Source organism: Triturus cristatus, chromosome 6 (assembly GCF_964204655.1).
Source record: "Triturus cristatus chromosome 6, aTriCri1.1, whole genome shotgun sequence".
In the NCBI taxonomy this organism is placed as follows: Eukaryota; Metazoa; Chordata; class Amphibia; order Caudata; family Salamandridae; genus Triturus; species Triturus cristatus.
The window spans coordinates 1,358,892,101-1,358,909,902 of NC_140589.1; positions in this window are offsets into that span (position 1 = coordinate 1,358,892,101).

Below are 17,802 nucleotides of genomic sequence, written 5' to 3' on the forward strand. Positions count from 1 at the left end.
ACCCTTTCAGCGCTATTGACTTCTAAGCACTATTTCCGGTCTTGATTTACTGAGATAAATATTCTATATTTTTCTAAACCTGTGTGTCTTTTTGGTTGTTTTCATTGTGTTACTGTGTGTGTGTGTGGGTGTGTGTGTCTGTGCGTTGGACACATATTTTACACATTGCCTCTTAAGTTAAGCCTCTCTGCTCTGTGCCAAGCTACCAGAGGGTGAGCAAAGGTTCATTTGAAATGTGTATCTAGCTTGCCCTGACTAGGATTGTGGTCCCTACATGGACAGCGTGCATATCTCTGCCAACTGGAGACTCAATATCTAACACCAGCATATGACTGCCACAGGTTTATTTTTCCCTGGACACCACCTTAGTACACATTTTCTTTGCTAATTCACCTTTTCCAGTCCTCCCTTTGACATCAGTGAGGCACATATTGGCCTCTCCAATGTGAAGACCATTTTCCTGGCTCGAAGTATTTTCCTTTATGTGGTCGTTCCATCGTAACTTTCTGGCGTCACATCCTTGGCTAACCCGGGCTTATACATTTCCTTTTTTGGGGCCTTTTTAAACTCCACAGTCCTGATGATGACCCTTAACATTGATAAGGTCAAAACATTGTGCTTTCACTCCACGGGACATTTTCCTGAATGTTTTCTGTTATTTCCTGTAATCTGAACAACACTGGATACAGACCAACAAAGATTTTTTGTGGCTAGTTAGAGACTTTTTATTACTTTGCTATTTATACCGTGGAATCTTTACCATAAATTGTGTATGTGACGTGTGAGCACCAACCACTTTTTTGCACATTCTTTCATGTGCAATTTTATGGACCATTGTTTATGTATTATCACTTTTAAAATTTTGCATACCTGGCATGTTTTTGTTTTATTAGAATTCATTATCTATTTATTAGTAGCATTTACTTTATTATTACTATGTATAACATTGATTATTCCATTGAGTAACTACACCAGGTTTTTTCCGTAAACGTAGCTATGTCTGTTGATTACCCACCACAGGCTCCTGCCTTAATCCTTGGGTAGACCCTTGTTTTTGAAGAAATGTGAATGTGACAACTAAAGTGATTCTCATGTGACGACAGGAGTGATTCCTATGTTCTAGGTTGTGCACATGCAACAGGGTACTCTTTATGTGCCAGGATAAGGTCTGCATAATTTTATGCGGTTACCTATCTGCAGACATAGCCAATATGCTTGTGTTCCACAGGGATGATCATGTGGCTGCACTGCCCCTTTGTCAAATGCTGTCCATGAAGCAGTGCTTGATATGGCAGCACCTGTCACATGCCACGTGCTGCTAATATGCCTACCAGGTTCCTCAATGCTCCCAGTCCCACTCCATATTTTAAATATTTATTTATTTATTGATTTATTTATCTTTGAAATGGCCTGATAACTGCAAAGTGGTACCAGGCCGCTCTTCATTTTTTCTGCCCACTTTTTAAAAAAACATTTTAAAACTTTTAAATTACTATTCTATCATGTCCGCCTACACTGTTAGAATGCTAAATTAGAAATAGGGCTCCCGGTTTTATGATCTTTATTTTTTTACATTTCCATCTGTATTCATCCATATTTTTGGGGGGATCATTTTTTCTGTATGTATCCATTTTTATTTTGTGTTTTCTGTATAAACGAAGCTGCAATGGGTGTTTTTCCACATTTATTTTACTGATACACTTATACTCGCATTTGAATGTCTAAAACGTTTTAGCCGTATACAGTGGAATAGTGTTATCTAGAAACACTTACATTGTAGAATAGCATAAATAACCGTTGATCTGCACTTTATTAAGCTTAATGCACTTAATTAAGCTTAATTAGGAAATCTATTGTCTTTTATTCATCTCGCCTACCTCTCACTCTCTACATCTGCTGACCTGGCACTCATGATTGACAGTACAAAAATCATCCAAAGAAAGTCTATTTTCTGTATTTTATTTTTCTGTGTTTAATAATAAATACATACAGGAAAATAGATAGTTTTCTGGCTATATTTATCTGTAAAAATCTGTAAAACTAAACACTCAGAGCCCTAATTAAAAATAACAAAATGGCCACCATGTGTCATAATGCATGTGCACATTCACATACACGCATTCATCATAATGCATGTGCACCTGCGTCATGACGCATGTGTATGCATACATCATAACGCATGTCCATGTGCATCATGAAACTTGCGTATGACACATCAGCCATACTGTAATAAGATTTAGAGCAACTTCTTCTTATAATATAATTAGTTACACAGGGTGCCTTCATATCTGAGTGATAGGAAGAAGATGCAGCAGCTTCTGTTGGAGAAGCCAAAAACACATCACATTTCAACACTGAAAACAGCAGTGGGCTAGACTCAAGTGTGAAAGGGCAGCAAGAGCAGCACTAAAGCTTTGAGTGAGGTAGGATCCTTAACCCCAAGAGATGAAAAATACTGTAACCTTAAGTAACATCTGTTTTCTTTCACTACAGAAAATTATTTTCCATGAAGAAAATCCTTCTGTGAAACCCCTATTTATTGGTGGGTATACCCTCGACATTCTCAGACCAAATAGAGATTGACCCTTACCCTTGACATGGATACATTTCTAGTATCTAAAGAGAAGGTGTCCCTTGATTACTTTTAGGTCTAAGAGGAGGGGGGAAAAGCAAACAAATATGGAATAAACATCTTATCTTACCTATATCATTTCAACATTGGTAACCACTGAAATAATGACATTTCCCCATAGACAAAATCTCATCACATATAATTTTTCTTATGACTTTAGTTTTTATCAAAACACTTATGCTTATTCTTTTTTTTGTATATAATTATTATTATTTTTGGTGCTCATATAGTTATAAAAAACATTTGCAAATATAGACAAATTCATATAATCATTTGTGTTTGATTAGACATAAAAAGATTAAATCTCTCAATTGTGGTAACCCCCATACAAACCATCATACCTCCCTTCTCACCTCTCATTCTCTTCAATCAAACTATCAAACATACCATGCAAAGAGTGACAATAAAATAGACAGATTTAGTGGGATCCTACTAATTCATACTTTCTAAAATGATTTTACATATCAAATTTAGCATTCAGAAATGTGCTCTGTTGTTTCTGGTTGATTCTTCTCCTTTCTGTATCTTGGGTAGGATTCCCAGATGTGTAGCGGATGGTCTACGCACGTTTCGGTGAGAAACTATTTATATAACCTTCTTCAGGACCAAAATAAAAATGCATTTCTTTAAATCTGTATAGTGGCCTGGGGGTTATCTGTAAATAAAATAGTAATTTATATAAGACAAAGGGGAATGTCATGTACTACAATAATATCAAAACATCTAAATTGCTACTTAGTCATGCTCATTTCATGTTTCGCCCTTAGAAGAGTTGGTATTAGTGCGTCATCTCCTTGCTCCTGGCAAGTATTCAACTGTGCTCAAAAGATGGAATTGGTGTGGAATTTAGTTATAGACACTAAGAGGTCTCAGATGTGCCCAGAGAAAGGAAGGAAAAAGTGTAGAAATGATTTTTGTGAGACATGCTTAAGAGTATAGGTGAGTCACCGTGTTTAAGAAGAAGCAATTGTTAAATTCAAAAAATCCTACATGAGTTGTTTAACGAAATACGATGCGATGCAGCGCGCGCTCCGAAATTCGTTTTATTCATTTAATTGTTTACTTACCTGTAATTATCCATATTCCGTTTTTTAGAACCCACCCACCCTGCCCCTCCCCCGCCCCACCTTACCACCCCACGGAACTCCCTCCACGGGCCGCGGCTGATTGGGTATACATTGAAAACAGCTCCAAAGAACGACTGCACCGTTCATTTTCCTTTAACGTGTAGTGTCTTGTAAAAGTGGTTGTTTCCTGCCAGGTACGTGTAGTTAACAGTATTTCATTTTTAATATTGAATTATGCGGAAATTAATTTGAGCAAGAAAATCTGCACATAGTAACTAAATTGTAAAGATTTTCTGAAGAGTGGTTGCAGTATTGTGAATGGTGAGTGATCACAAAAAAAGGCAATAAAGCCATCAACATGATACATATTTTTGAAATCATGCTTAATGCACCGCCGTGGTGTAACAATAGCCCCTGCAGTATGGGGGCGTGTTGAGCTCCAGGTGACCCCCTCTGGCACTGTGCATGGGTGGCGGGCCCCTGGACTTGGAATTCCTGACTAGGTCAGGAGCATGGGGGCCCCCTCCATGTACTTTGCAGGGGTTGTACGACGCTACAACGCAGGCATTTACTTCGCATGCCTTTGACACGCATTTTTAGCGTGCATGTTTTTACTGCGAATATGCATTTAAAACGCATGCCAATACCACACATTGTTTTTGCATTTAAAAACAATGTATTTGTGGGGGGAGACACACCACGCCCAAACTTACCTTAAATGCGTGGTATTGGCATGCGTTATAAATGCATATTTGCGATAAAAATATGCGTGCTAAAGGCTGAAGGAGGTAAAAACCTTGTTGTAAAGGCTGGTTCCCCTGTGCAGGGGGCCCCTGAAGTTTTGTTATGCCACTGGTGCACTGTACTGTGTCCTGGAGAGTGTGGCTGTTAGAAGAAGATTGAAAGTATATTTAGATGAATTATGCCTGGCATATGTAAGTCTGAGTCTGAGTGGAAAGCGAATGGAAGAAAAACAATCTGGTGTATCTTCAGAAAAGAAGTGGTAGGCGATGCAAAGTAATAAATATTGTCACTCAAGGACGAGGTATAAAATGATGATAACAAATAACCCGGAACTGAACTTTTGGGATGCCCACTGAAACTGGTGTGAATGAGGGTGAGGCTGAGCACTAAGACACCAGAAAGAACCTATTTAAAAAGTAGTAGGACAACTAATCAAGGGTGGTAACATCTTAACCAAGAGAAGTGAGAGTAGTGAGCATTATTGAATCTGACTAGGTAGTCAATAGTACAAGAACACTCAGCAAAGGTGATAATTATCTGTTGTGAGCTGAGGTAATATTATTGGAGACTTTGGAGAGAGCATTCTCCATTGCATAGAGAGGACAACACGCAGGTTGCAGCTGAATAATACGATTATGAGGTGGTGACCAATGCTATTGAAAATCAAATGTTCCATGTTTTGAGAAAATGAGGGAAGAAATGATACTGCGTGGAAGCAGAAGAATCAGCTGTTGATTTTTTGGGATTGGTGGTACTACACCTGGCTTGAAGAGTTATGGATATATGCTGTTGGTTAGGGATAGTTTCAAAATGTGAGAGAGAGAAGAGAGGACACGTGAGGAGATAGTCAGTGGTCTAATAATTTAAAAGTAGAATGGGCAGGAAGGAACACCACATTATCAGAATTTGAGGAGAGAAAGAAGAGTGACAAGGTGGATTTTAGTTTGAGGAGAACAAAACGAGCTAAAGGGAATATCCAGAAAAAAGGCAGAGAGATGGATACTAATATTTTGAAGCTTTGAAAATTTGCACCAAGTGTTTTTGATGAAATCAGAGCAATGTCATTATTGACTTGTAGGACCAGGAACTACCTGTTTCAAGGGTCTCTGTGCCCAAATCATATAAGTGTTTCAAGATCAGTGCTACATCATGAATGTTTCCACCTATACAGTGGGGAGTAGATCGTGTTTTTATGGACCTGATGTATGGGGATACCGATAGTACTGGAGAGTGAGTCTGGGGAGACAGTACAAATAAGTTATTGTTCAATGGGAGTGACAGCAGGGGTACTATTTAATCCCTCACATTATTCGAGGTTGATGGGGAATGGCCTTTAAGGATTTGAATTAATTGTATGCATAGACCTAGGGGTGTAAAAGCAGTCAGGGGAGAGGGTGTATAGCAACGGTTGGACGAATGGCATCTTGATCCAAGGGGTGTTCAAATATTGGCTGAGAGTAGTTATGTGCTAGTTATGAAAACTAGTGGGGGAGAGTAGTGGCTGTTGGCAAGGGAATGATCAGAAATAAGTTGCAAATGGAGCAAACTGCGTCTGTGAGCTTAGAAATTGTAGGATGATAAATGGAGTCAGTTGATTGAGGATAGATTCAGGTCTCTGAAAATGATTCAAATTCATGATGGGTAATAAATGAACACTTTGTGACCCTAGGAAGTGTAAGACAGTCAGAGAGTATGTTGTTTTCTAAAGTGATTTATTAACGAGCAGCTTTGACTATAAATAAAATCCATGAGGTGATTGCGGGAAGGCAGAGAGCCGTAGACAATAGGATTGACCTTGTACCTTGCTCGCTATCTGTGGAGGGGGATAATAAGGAAACTCTCACTATTATAAGTCCTATGGTGGCTGCAAGCATTCCTATTATCAAGGGATTGCTCTCCGCTGATTTTTTTTTTAACACAAAAGGTGAGAGATCCTGTTAAGGCATAGGGGGAGGGATCCGTAAATCAATACACAAAAAGAGGAACCCCCATACCATGAATTGTCGCTAAGGCTGCGTTTACCATTCCACAATGCTCTCATGATCACACACCTTTATCTGCTCAAAAAACATATGCCTGATACATTTAGAAGCAAACAATAACCAATATGACATGATCAACACACGGTTCATTTAGAGAAACGAGGGATCTTCTTTCTTGTGGATAGGTGGTATGTCCAACAACGACTTATGTGATGCTCCTTAAATAAACACAGCCTTAGCAACTCATTGCGCAATCTATGGTATGGGGGTTCCTCTTTTTGTGTATTGAAACGCAACTGATTTTGTAACATCCTGGAGATGGAGAAGCCCTTGAAGTCAGCCAGGTGACCTTCATTGTTTTATGCCAATGCTTTCAGTGCTACGAGGGTGAGGGTGGTGAGGTAGCAGTCAGACAAGAGGTGCCAGTTAATTGCACTCGGATTGAGCCTTATGGACCACCTTACCCATAAACAGTTGGATCAAAGTGGGGGACTGATCAGGCACGGCCTTTTCTACAGTCCTTATCCAGACCAAAGGTAATTCTATGACTGATAACAGACAGAGATCCAATCCAGGGATGGTGTGATACTGTAGCGAGATGACCACAGTAAGCACGTGGGTGACCTTGATTAATTTCTACCTGAGGTTCTGATCTGATCTTATAGTGATTGAGGCAGCAAGAGGATAGAAGGTGCCATCTATTTCAATTCTGTTTGTCCCTCAGATGTGGTGGCTGCTCCATGTGCTGCCTATATCATCAACAGCTGGCTGGTTGGCAGAAGTGATCAAGGACGGAATCCTACCCAGTCCCAAGATAGTCGCAAGTTTTGTTTTATGAAACAAGGTTCAGATATGTTTGGGCCTACACTTATTCAGGGTTATGTGACAGACACATATGTTTTCAATTTACTCAGTGGGGATTCTAAATGTGATGTACATATATGCTTTGCAATGCCATAGCACCATTATGCGATATTATATGTTGCCACAGTATACACAGGGCAGAATAACTGGACGTCATAGTACCTTTCTGCCAAATTCTTGCACAAAACTTTGTATTTTTTAATTTTGCATCACCCGTTGTTTACTCAAATTGACGTCTGCTGTTTAATATTTAAATAGATGCGTTTAATCAATATTCTGTATTTTCTTCATCATTCCTGGGTCAATAACTCTTAGTTTTCACTTTAATAGATAGGTAAAGTTGCTCATCAAGGATGTATGCCTGATGTATCCCGCACCCCATCATCAGGCATACATCAAAGATGTATGCCTGATGTATCCCGCACGATGTCTCAGCTATCCACGTTCATAAAATAAAGCTACTCTTTCTTCAGATAGACAGTGTCCACCATGACGCAACCAACAGCATTTACTTATTTTCTGGATAGCTTTTCAAATAATTTTTCAGCCAGTGGTCAGACTGTGGAATAGGGCAGGAGTTAGTACAAGGCCAGGCCAAATTTCCATTGCGCTGCATAGTACTGCGGAATCTCAATAGTTTTACGTCACACTTCTTACATGAAAATCCTAAAATTACACTATTTCTCCACATTGCATGTTTGTGGTGCTTGTATTTTTGTACTGTTTTGTTAGCTACAAATGCGCCCTTGTGTCCATTTTGGAAGCAAGGTCGCTTCTCGTGGTAAAATATAACACCAAATGCCGGTTTTGCAATTTGCATAATTACACATACTTTTGTGTGGTTTTTCCAAAATTTCATGTAATTAGTCAAACACAATTATGCGAGTTTTGTAGCACCCACCCCCTTCCCTCCCCCCACTCCCCACCAAGTTAGCACCAGCACATCTTGGGAACTTTAGCTGCACCCCAGATCACTGTAATAAAATAAAACATAAACCTCTTTTACCATCAGTAATTGCACAGCAAGATTACATTTTGTTTTACACCTCCTCTGCTTAATACCTTGGTGTCAAATGGTTAGCACTGTGAAACAACAGTAGCTAACAAATGCACAATGTGGCCCTAAGTATTATGATTACAATTTTAACATTTGCATTATTAATGCGGAACGTTTTATCAATCGTCCTACTGTCCTTCTTAATGCTTTTCTTAGACAAGGAGGTCCTTCTACTCGGCTGGTCTATACAAGCCTAAGTATAGATGCACCAAGATACCATGGGGCAGATTTACAATAACTGGCGCATCCCTGCATATCAGCAGGGATGCGCCAGTTATTGTGCGTCACGGCTCTGCCACTGTGGATGCGCCGCATTTACAATGTGGCGCACCATGGGGCAAAAACGGACAGATGCGTGACGCATCTGTACCGTAAAGGCAGCGCATTGCTGGAGTTACGTTGCAAGCGCAACGCAGCTCCAGCAAGGCTCTGGGGTGCCCTATCTGCACAATGCTGCGTCAATCCTTACGCCTGCTTCAAGCAGGCGCAGGGTTTTGACGCAGCATGGGCTCAAAAGTGACTGAGTGAAATCTTGTAGATTTCACTCAGCCACTTTTAGGAGGCATTCCTGCGACGGAACGCCCCCCCCCTGCACAGGAACGCCTACTTCTGGCGCAGGGCTGTACAACGTGACCCATCTCCCAGATGCGTTACGTTGTAAATACCCCGCAGCATGGCGCTGGTTTTGCGCCGCCGCTGCGTCACAAAAGTGACGTAACGGCGGCGTAAAAGAGGCGCAAAGGGCTTGTAAATCTGCCCCATTGTATATGCACAAAGTAGGCAAGTAATTGGTGAATGCTGTGCTATACAAATTCCCATAAACATAAGATAACACAACACAACATATATTGTTTCTCATGTTTTGACTGACATCAACATGGCGTCAATATTGTTAATTCTAAGTTATTTCACGAGTGAGGCAGCAATTTTACAACGTGCAAAGTGAAAAAAAATCAGTGGGGTAGCAAGGATGCCTCGGTTCCAGCAAGAAAAACAGCCTGCTAGATAGGTGGTAAAATAAAGCAATACGCAGGATTCAGTGGACTCCTCGGGCCTCTGGACCGCGGTGCCACTGCACCTTCTCCACCGTTGATAGCTACGCTCTTGAGTGGAAATGCAATCAATTCGCAGGCTACACCAGTTTATATGGCTAGGAATGGCAGGTAAAAAATGGTAAGCAACAAATCCGCACGACTTACACACCCTCAAAAGAATGTAAAGTCGCTTGCTACAGGGTTCGTTGAAACAGAATGATTAACCGTCAGGGCCGTTGGAGATTCTCAACAAACAAGTCACACATTTTATAGAACAATTATGGCTTCATAAGCTTTATGTCTTTTGTATTAAACCGTTAAAAATGTTGCAAGTATTTTATCTATCTAAAGAAACCATTTTCTGTTGCGGAATCATGTCGAAAGTATGTGGCGGAATCAGCCTTTGTCAGCTGTCCATATGGCACCTCTGCGCCTCCTACCTTTTATTTCCCCTCACACGCGGTGTTAGACTCGCTCTACTATTGCTAAAATAATTTTCTTTTGAGGAGTTCGAATGAATATGGCTTGTTTTTCTCTCTTTTGTCATGCCGCGAGTGCGCGTGCCACGGCAGCCGAGGCGGCGCGGGTGGATGCGCGGTGGCCAGAGGTTGGCTGGCGCGTGGGGACTCGTGTCGGGATGACTTTGGCTCCGCGGCTCTCTCTTGCTCCCCTTCTCTTTGAAATGGGCTGCTCCTCGGGTAATTTACATAATACTCTTCTGACACCTCTACTTTAGTCATCAATCACTGCACCCCCTCTCAGTCTATCTTTTGTCTGAGCATGTCTCTTCTTTATCAGGCCATGCACAAAAGATTAATTTCACAGTTTTTCTCCCTTCCCTCTTCGCTCGCAAGATACAAAGCTCACGAAATGACAGAAGCGAGATAATGAAAACAACAATGCAAGCAATTTTTTTTTTGTTCTTGCAGGTTGGATTTCAAGATACTTTTTGTAACCTCCTTATGAGCCATCTGTCTTGGAAAAAGGTCTGCTATGTATTTTTTTGTAATGATATGCTGGCGCGGTTCCTCAGTCTGTCGTTGAAGGAATTACATATTTATATCTGGTTGAAGGCTTTCGTTTCAGAAATTCTGTCGAACAACTGAGGTGATAGATGTAGCTTTATTGAATGGGAGGCGTATGGCACACCTGATTAATATTAATTGGTTTTAATACGACTCCAAATGCCCCAAATAATCAGCCAGCCTCATCTAATGGTGTCTTGTACAATGAAATGTACAGCGATATATACAGATGTATGGGTACCTGTTCTGCATAATATCCGAGTCCAGGGATAGGCTGGTAATAATGGAACCGGAAATCCAGTGATAAACGCACTACACATTAAAACACGAGAAAATCAATTATGAGACAAACATCTTCAATTAAGTGGCATTTCTGAACATATGTAAGATACAGGGGTTACTATTTTTTCATGTTTTGAGCATCACACTGGTAAGAGGTGCGTGCTGCTTCATAGGAATATATACTAGGGTATGGTGCTGTTTTCCTCTTCCCATTGTGTAAGGGTGTGTGCGTTCTTTAAAGAAGTGTTTTTGCACTGGATGGGGACAATCAAGTCCAGAATCTATTCTTTAAAACGTTTCCGGCTTTGCATCTGCCCTGTTCAATACAGCATATATGCTAGGTAGGGAAAACAAGAGGAGAAAGGAAAACCTTTCTCCTAATTACACCTGCTTCGAGGAGGCAGAAGATTTTGGAGCAAATTCCTATATATAAAAGTTTGTAGGGACTTGCGTCAGAATCCATGGATGGTCGCATGGAAATGCCAATGTACCACTCATGGAATGCACCCTGGTTACAATGCAGTACATAGCACAATTATGCATTACTTTGGGAAACTATCCACCTCAAATCCTGATTTGGAGTGGACCGTAAATCTTATCATAACATTTTGCGTTGAGTTTGCAATACAACAATAGCGAAAAACCAAGTGCAAAAAACTTTAGTAAATCTGGGCTCTAATGCAGGTTATAACTAACCCTGGGCGAAGTGGGCGTAGTGGAGCAGCGCGTAGTGTGCCCAAATCTACGCACACTTGCACGCTCCGCGTAGCCCCACTACGCGCCGCCCGCCTCCCGCCCTCCCTCCTTTGAAAATAATATCATGCATGATAAAATAATTAAATGTAAAGACTTACCTGCAGCGCGTCGTCTCCAGGGCTCCCTCTTCCTCATTTCCAACTTCTTGTGACAAATGCGCATGGGCGGACGCCCTGGCGTGTGCGTAGTGCTGCCTGCTTCGCCTACTTCGAAAACTGCGAAGCAGGCAGCGCTACGTACACTACGTGGGCGAAGTGTAGTATAACGCCCAGGGTTAGTTATAACTGGGCCATGGCTTCCACTGCTGAATCCTGGCAAAGGCTAAACCACAGACAATGAACCAGGGCATTTTGTTACCCTCTCTTTCTGTCCTTCAGCCGATGAATGAATAAAACTAACAGCCTGCCTATATGGCATCGGAGCAGTGGCGGCTCTTCGAGGGAGTGCTGCGAGTGGTGGAGTGGGGGAGGGGCAGGGTGGAGGGTAGTAAACTCCGGTATACGGCCGAACGGAGTAAAGTAAATAAATAAGTACATTAAAAAAAAATTACATTGCGCGCGCTGCATCGTCATTTGACGTTGCAGCGCAAGCAATGTAATTTGTTGAATTTATTTATTTATTTACTTAACTCTGTTCGGCCGTATTCCGGAGTTTACTACCCCCACCATGCCCCTCCCCCGCCCTGCCCCACAACCACGCAGCACTCCCTCGAGGCGCCACCACTGTTTCAGAGCTTCAAACCCAATCTCAATGAGCTTCTCCTTCACCATTGTATATTGAAGCACGCCAGTGAATACTGTTGTTTAGCATTGGTGTCCTGCAGCCTAAGTAACTATTCCATTCCAATTGAAGAACTAGGTTATCCCCGTTGTACTCTGGACTCTTCAAGTTTAGTGACAGTTAGCAGTCAAGGAGCTTATTATAAGCTTACCTTTTCCAATGTTTTTTTCTTACCACCTTAAATAATGGTATTGAATAAGATGTTATATAAATATCTTCTTGGCACCCGAATATGATTATTTATAATTCAATGAAGCCTTGATTTTGAGTGTCCAGGAGAAGTGGAGACTACTTATCACACCAGATACAATTAGACTCCCAGGGGTTTGGAATTTATAGGGTGTGATAAAATGCAACTCTTTTGAATTTCCAAGTATAATGTGCAGATTTCGGTGCTTACTGACCCAAAATCCACGTCACAGTAAATACCGTACTTTTTCCCTTGTTAAATTTCAGCCTATCGGACCTGCCGAAATTTAACAAACAGTGTGCATTTATCACACCTAGGGCCTCATTTATGGCATGTTGGAGTCGGGAAGCGCAGCAAGCATCTTGCTGCTGTGCCCTACCCTGAAGTAAAAGGACATTAATGCACTGTATTTTGGCAATACGGTGCATTCCTGTCCTTTCTGTCTGCACTGGCAATGTTTTGGCAGCCTAGCGCCAACATAGATATCCTTGCACCATGGTGCCAGGGTGCCTTCGCTGCAGGCAGGATTGGTTTTGTACAGGAAGGGGCACTTATGAGGCGTTTCCCTCTTTCTATGTGTGCTGAATGGAAATAGGGAAAAATTAGGAGAAATTAACATATTTCTCCTTGTTATGGCTCACCTCGGGAGGCATACAGATTTGAGGCTTCCCCAAGTTTGCATCACTTCGTAAATCTGGGGCAGTGGCAAAATCCAATGGTGTTGGGTGGGAAAACCTTCTAAAATGCCCATGAGAGCCCTATGTCACGCATGTACCCCTTTACGTGGTGCAAAAGTGACTCAGGGCTCTGATTAATGAGCCCCCCAGTATTTACTGGGTATGGTAAACTGTACACAACTTAGAATTCCGACCCTTTTATAATCAGGGCTCAAGACCCTATTTATAAATTTGTCAAACCAAAGATTCTATTTCACATGTATTAGGCGGCACTCATAGCCATACAGATCATGCATCGCCTAGAAGAATTCTAGATGGGCTTTTTAGGCAGCATTTCTTTTGCAGCCCCCATTCCAACCTTTTTCCTCCTGCACAAAATACTGCATATAGTCAAAGATCAAGGGTTCAGGTAGAAAGCAGATAGAGTGGTGTGAAATATACATGATTTGCTGTTTCTATCTGAGAATAGGATTTGTCCCCTTGTTCCTCCTGTTTCCTGAAGGCACCAACTTAGGTGGCTAGGACACATGATGTTGCAGAATGTACATTTTATGAGTCGGTAGGACCTTGGAAATGCAGCATATGACTCTGTGGTGTCACATGCCACTAAATTAAAATCGGCGGCATGGATGTGATCTGTGCTATAGTTCAACTACAGGATATTTTTTTAGTTCAAAAATGCTTTATTGAGAACATCAATTAGCAAACAACAATAGCAGTTACAGCCATATAAAACTCGACCATAGAAATAAAACAGCTACAAAACATAAGTGGATAAAACATGCTTTACAATTAAACAATAAAAATAATTTTCACAACGATAACTACAACTGCTAAATAGGGCAATTATCATAATTTGATTGCGTTAACATTTTTGGACTGAAAGGAAGTCAAAGGCAACCATTGCAAATCTCTTTTGATGGCTAATTGAGCTGAGAGCAAATTGGATATATCTCATCTATGGTTCTAGCAAATTAAATTCGACCATTTGAGAAAAGCAACAATGTTAGAAGTTTTCCAAATGGAGGTAGGTATTTGAAATTCAAGAGCAATAAGAGGATCGACAAATTTAGCAGTAAACCATTTTTAGGACGAATATCCCAAGAACCTGCAAGAAAAGTATGTAACATATCAAATGGTATAGTAATTGGAGAGATTGACCTCTTTCGGTTACCCACGCTTCTCTGCCTAACACATTTTCTTTGTTTATCTTTGGTGTGTACTAGAATCTATTGATTCTTGCTCCATATGGTAATGCATTCTTGATTTACTGTGTTCGTCACGGTCATGTAAATTGCTCTGATACCTTCGGGTCTAGCTAGTGCTGTATAAAACCTATAAATAAATAAATAATAAATAAATGAATACTTGTTTCCAAAACCGTACAATTTGAGGACAGTGTAAAAAGTAACCCTGGGCGTAGTTCGCGAAGTTGCACTACGCGAAGCTACGCAAAGTGCACTTTGCACTACGCGAGCTACGCGTAGCACTTCGCAAGATGTCGTTTTCAATGATTGCACAGTGCGGACAAGCATCCAGCACTGTGCAATCATTGAAAACAGCACCTTGGACAGTGCGAGCTGTAGTTTTCTGCTGCTCGAGTAGATCTTTACTCGAGCGGCAGATTTCTCAACACGGACTGGTAGTTTCTCATCGCGAGACGCGACCACTCGCAATGAGAAACCTGACCTCCTCGCGTTGAGAATCTCGCCGGGATGTTCATTTTCCATGCTCACGATCGGCAACTTGATGTTGCTGATCGCGAACAAGGAAAAAGTGTCGCCGGGATGTCATTTTGCTTGCTCGCGGTCGCCAACTTGATGTTGAGGACTGCGAGCAAGCAAAAAATGACCGCTGCACTACGCAATGCTACGCTTCGCATATTTGCACTGTGCTACGTGCAATTCGCGTAGTGCGAAGTAGAGCAAACTTCGCAAACTACGCGAGCGTAGCGTAATGTTTGCCCAGGCTTAGTAAAAAGTCATTTATGAAGTCACTATTGTCAGCATTACAGAACCAACATTTACTATCCTGAGAATTCTTCTTTATATTTAAAGAATAGGGCGCAAAAAATCTATTATTGAAGAAAATAATGTGTAAGTAGAATACATTTGGCATATATTCTAAAGGGAAAGAGTAGCATTGTAGAAAGCTCTATCTTACGTGACACATTAATATTAAGAGGAATATTTTACAAAAGGGACGTTCATACCTGTTTTAGAGTAAAAGCAGAATGATAATATGGAAAATGTGGAAAATGTATCCACCATTTGCTTTTGACTTTTTCTCTGTGATATAGAAATACAGACATTTCTTATGTTCCACAAAAACTTAGTCAGATGGCTATCAATCAATTAAAAAAACTTTTTGAAGGAGTTTTTACAGGAAGCATAGATAAATAATAATTAATTACTGGTAAAATAATAATTTTAATAGTGTCTAGCCTACCCCACCATGATAAAGAGAGAGGATGCCTTAATTCGGAAAGACGAGTAATTTTAAAGCTTCTGAATTCACATGAACAGTTGCTTTCATTGTATTGAATAGAGGACACCTAAAGATTTAGATTTAGTAAGGTTCCACAAGAATCCAGACTCTTCAAACATATTCTTGAAGCGGGACTTGTTAAGGGGCATCTCTTTGGAATTATCAATATTTAGGGTCTTATTTACAAGCCTCTTGTGCCACTGGTGAATCACATTTTATGATGCTCTGGCGACCCAGAATGCAGACCCATATCTATAAGGCCATGCAAAGGTTTGTGGGTTAGAAATGCACAATAAAATATTGTCTCCATAAGCAGTAAATTTAACCTCCATATTATTACACTTGTAACCTGGAAAATATTTAGTTTTACGAATGGCATTTAAAAAGGGTTCAGAGGATAGGGGATACACATGCCTTGTACCACTTAAAAGAGGTAAATAATGGCATTATTATCCATTAACAAAAAAATGATGTTTTTAGAGTATTTTACAGGAGACTAATAAGTTGTATGAACTTAGGGTCAACACCATGCTATACCAGAATTTTTATCATAAAGTCTAATCAATCACAATCAAAAGCCTTTTCTGCATCAAGTGAAACTGCAGCCAAGAGCCTGACACCTTACCGGTAGGTAGTTTGTAAATAGCATTAAAAATCTCATAATTAAAAATGTCCATTTTTTTTGAGAACAGATCCAATTGGGAATCCGAAATCTCACTTTTAGAATTGAAGAATTTAACCAAAGCAACAGGATTGAAGTGGCTTACAGAAATATATACATTGGGATAAAAATTAATAGAACACTTCAGAATATATGGATTTTTATAATGTTTGTGACTGTAGGGATCTTTAATAACTTCTATTTTTAACATTTGATTTTAACTTTTGAATAATTGGCCAATAGCTTACCAGCTTTTTTAAAGCCAACATAATAACTGGCGTTAATCTTCAGGAGGGAATCACAAGCATTTTCAATAGAGGTTTTTCATTAAACTGAATTTTTACTTGTGCTACTACAGTTTTAGCGTGATCTTCCCCTAAAACATTTGCCTAACTCATTGGCCTTAGGACTCTGTGCACTTCCCTACTGCTAACCAGTGATAATGTGCATGTGCTCAGCCCCTGAAACATGGCAACAGTGGCTTACACCCAATTGGCACTTTTAATTTTCTTATAACTACCTTGTAAATTGGTACTACCTATACCCAGGGCCTGCAGATTAAATGCTACTAGTGGGCTTTCAGCACTGATGATGCCACCCACTCAAGTAGACTATCCAACTTGTCTCAGGCCTGCTATTGCAGCCTATGTGTGCAGTTTTAAACTGCCACATTGAACTGGCAAAATAAAAAAATCCTTTTGCAAGGCCTAAACCTTTGGTAGGTCCTAAACAGCCCATAGTGCAGGGTGCAGTGTATTTAAAAAATGGGACATGTAGTTTTAACTTTTAGATGTCATGGTAGCGAGCAACTCATAAATTAATTTTTCACTACTGGAAGACCTTCCTACACCATAAGATAACAAGGGGTTCTCTTGTTACATTTAATAAGTGTTACGTTTTAATTGAGAGCAGGTAGGAATGTCAAGTTTGGTTTCTAAAGAATTGTAATTTAATACCCCTGTTAATAGTAAAGTTGTCTTTCAAGTCACAATTCTGAATCATGACACATTTAAAAAGTTGCAGTTTTTTTGTTCAAACCATTTGGTACCTGCAGCCTGTATCCTGGGTCACATGACTAGGTGTAGCTGGCTTTTGGTCTGTGTGTATTGCTCGCAGACATTGAGACAAAGGGGGAATAGGTGCTTGCAGGATGGGCCATCTCTGCCTTGATGGGAGGAGGGAAATGCAAAAACAACAATTGATGGACGGAATGCTGAACAATGTTAACATTCACCCCCAGTACAGAGATATGGACCTAAATCATTTGCTTTTCTGCTCACCATGCCATTCCAGTTTGGATGCAGCCATATGCAAATCAGTCTTGACCCTGTTCCCATGGGAACAGTCCAGCTCGAACTGTCAGGCCAGGTCCTTCCTGGACAGGAAACAAGCATCCTGTGACAGGTTTTAGAGTATCAACCAATATCACCTAGGCTAGCTTGATTTCAGTGGCATGGCGAGCACGGGACACACTTCTGGCCTTATCCGCCCAAACTTAGGCCAACAAATATGAAAAGAACAATTGATGGACGGAATGCTGAACCATATCAAACATGCACCTCCA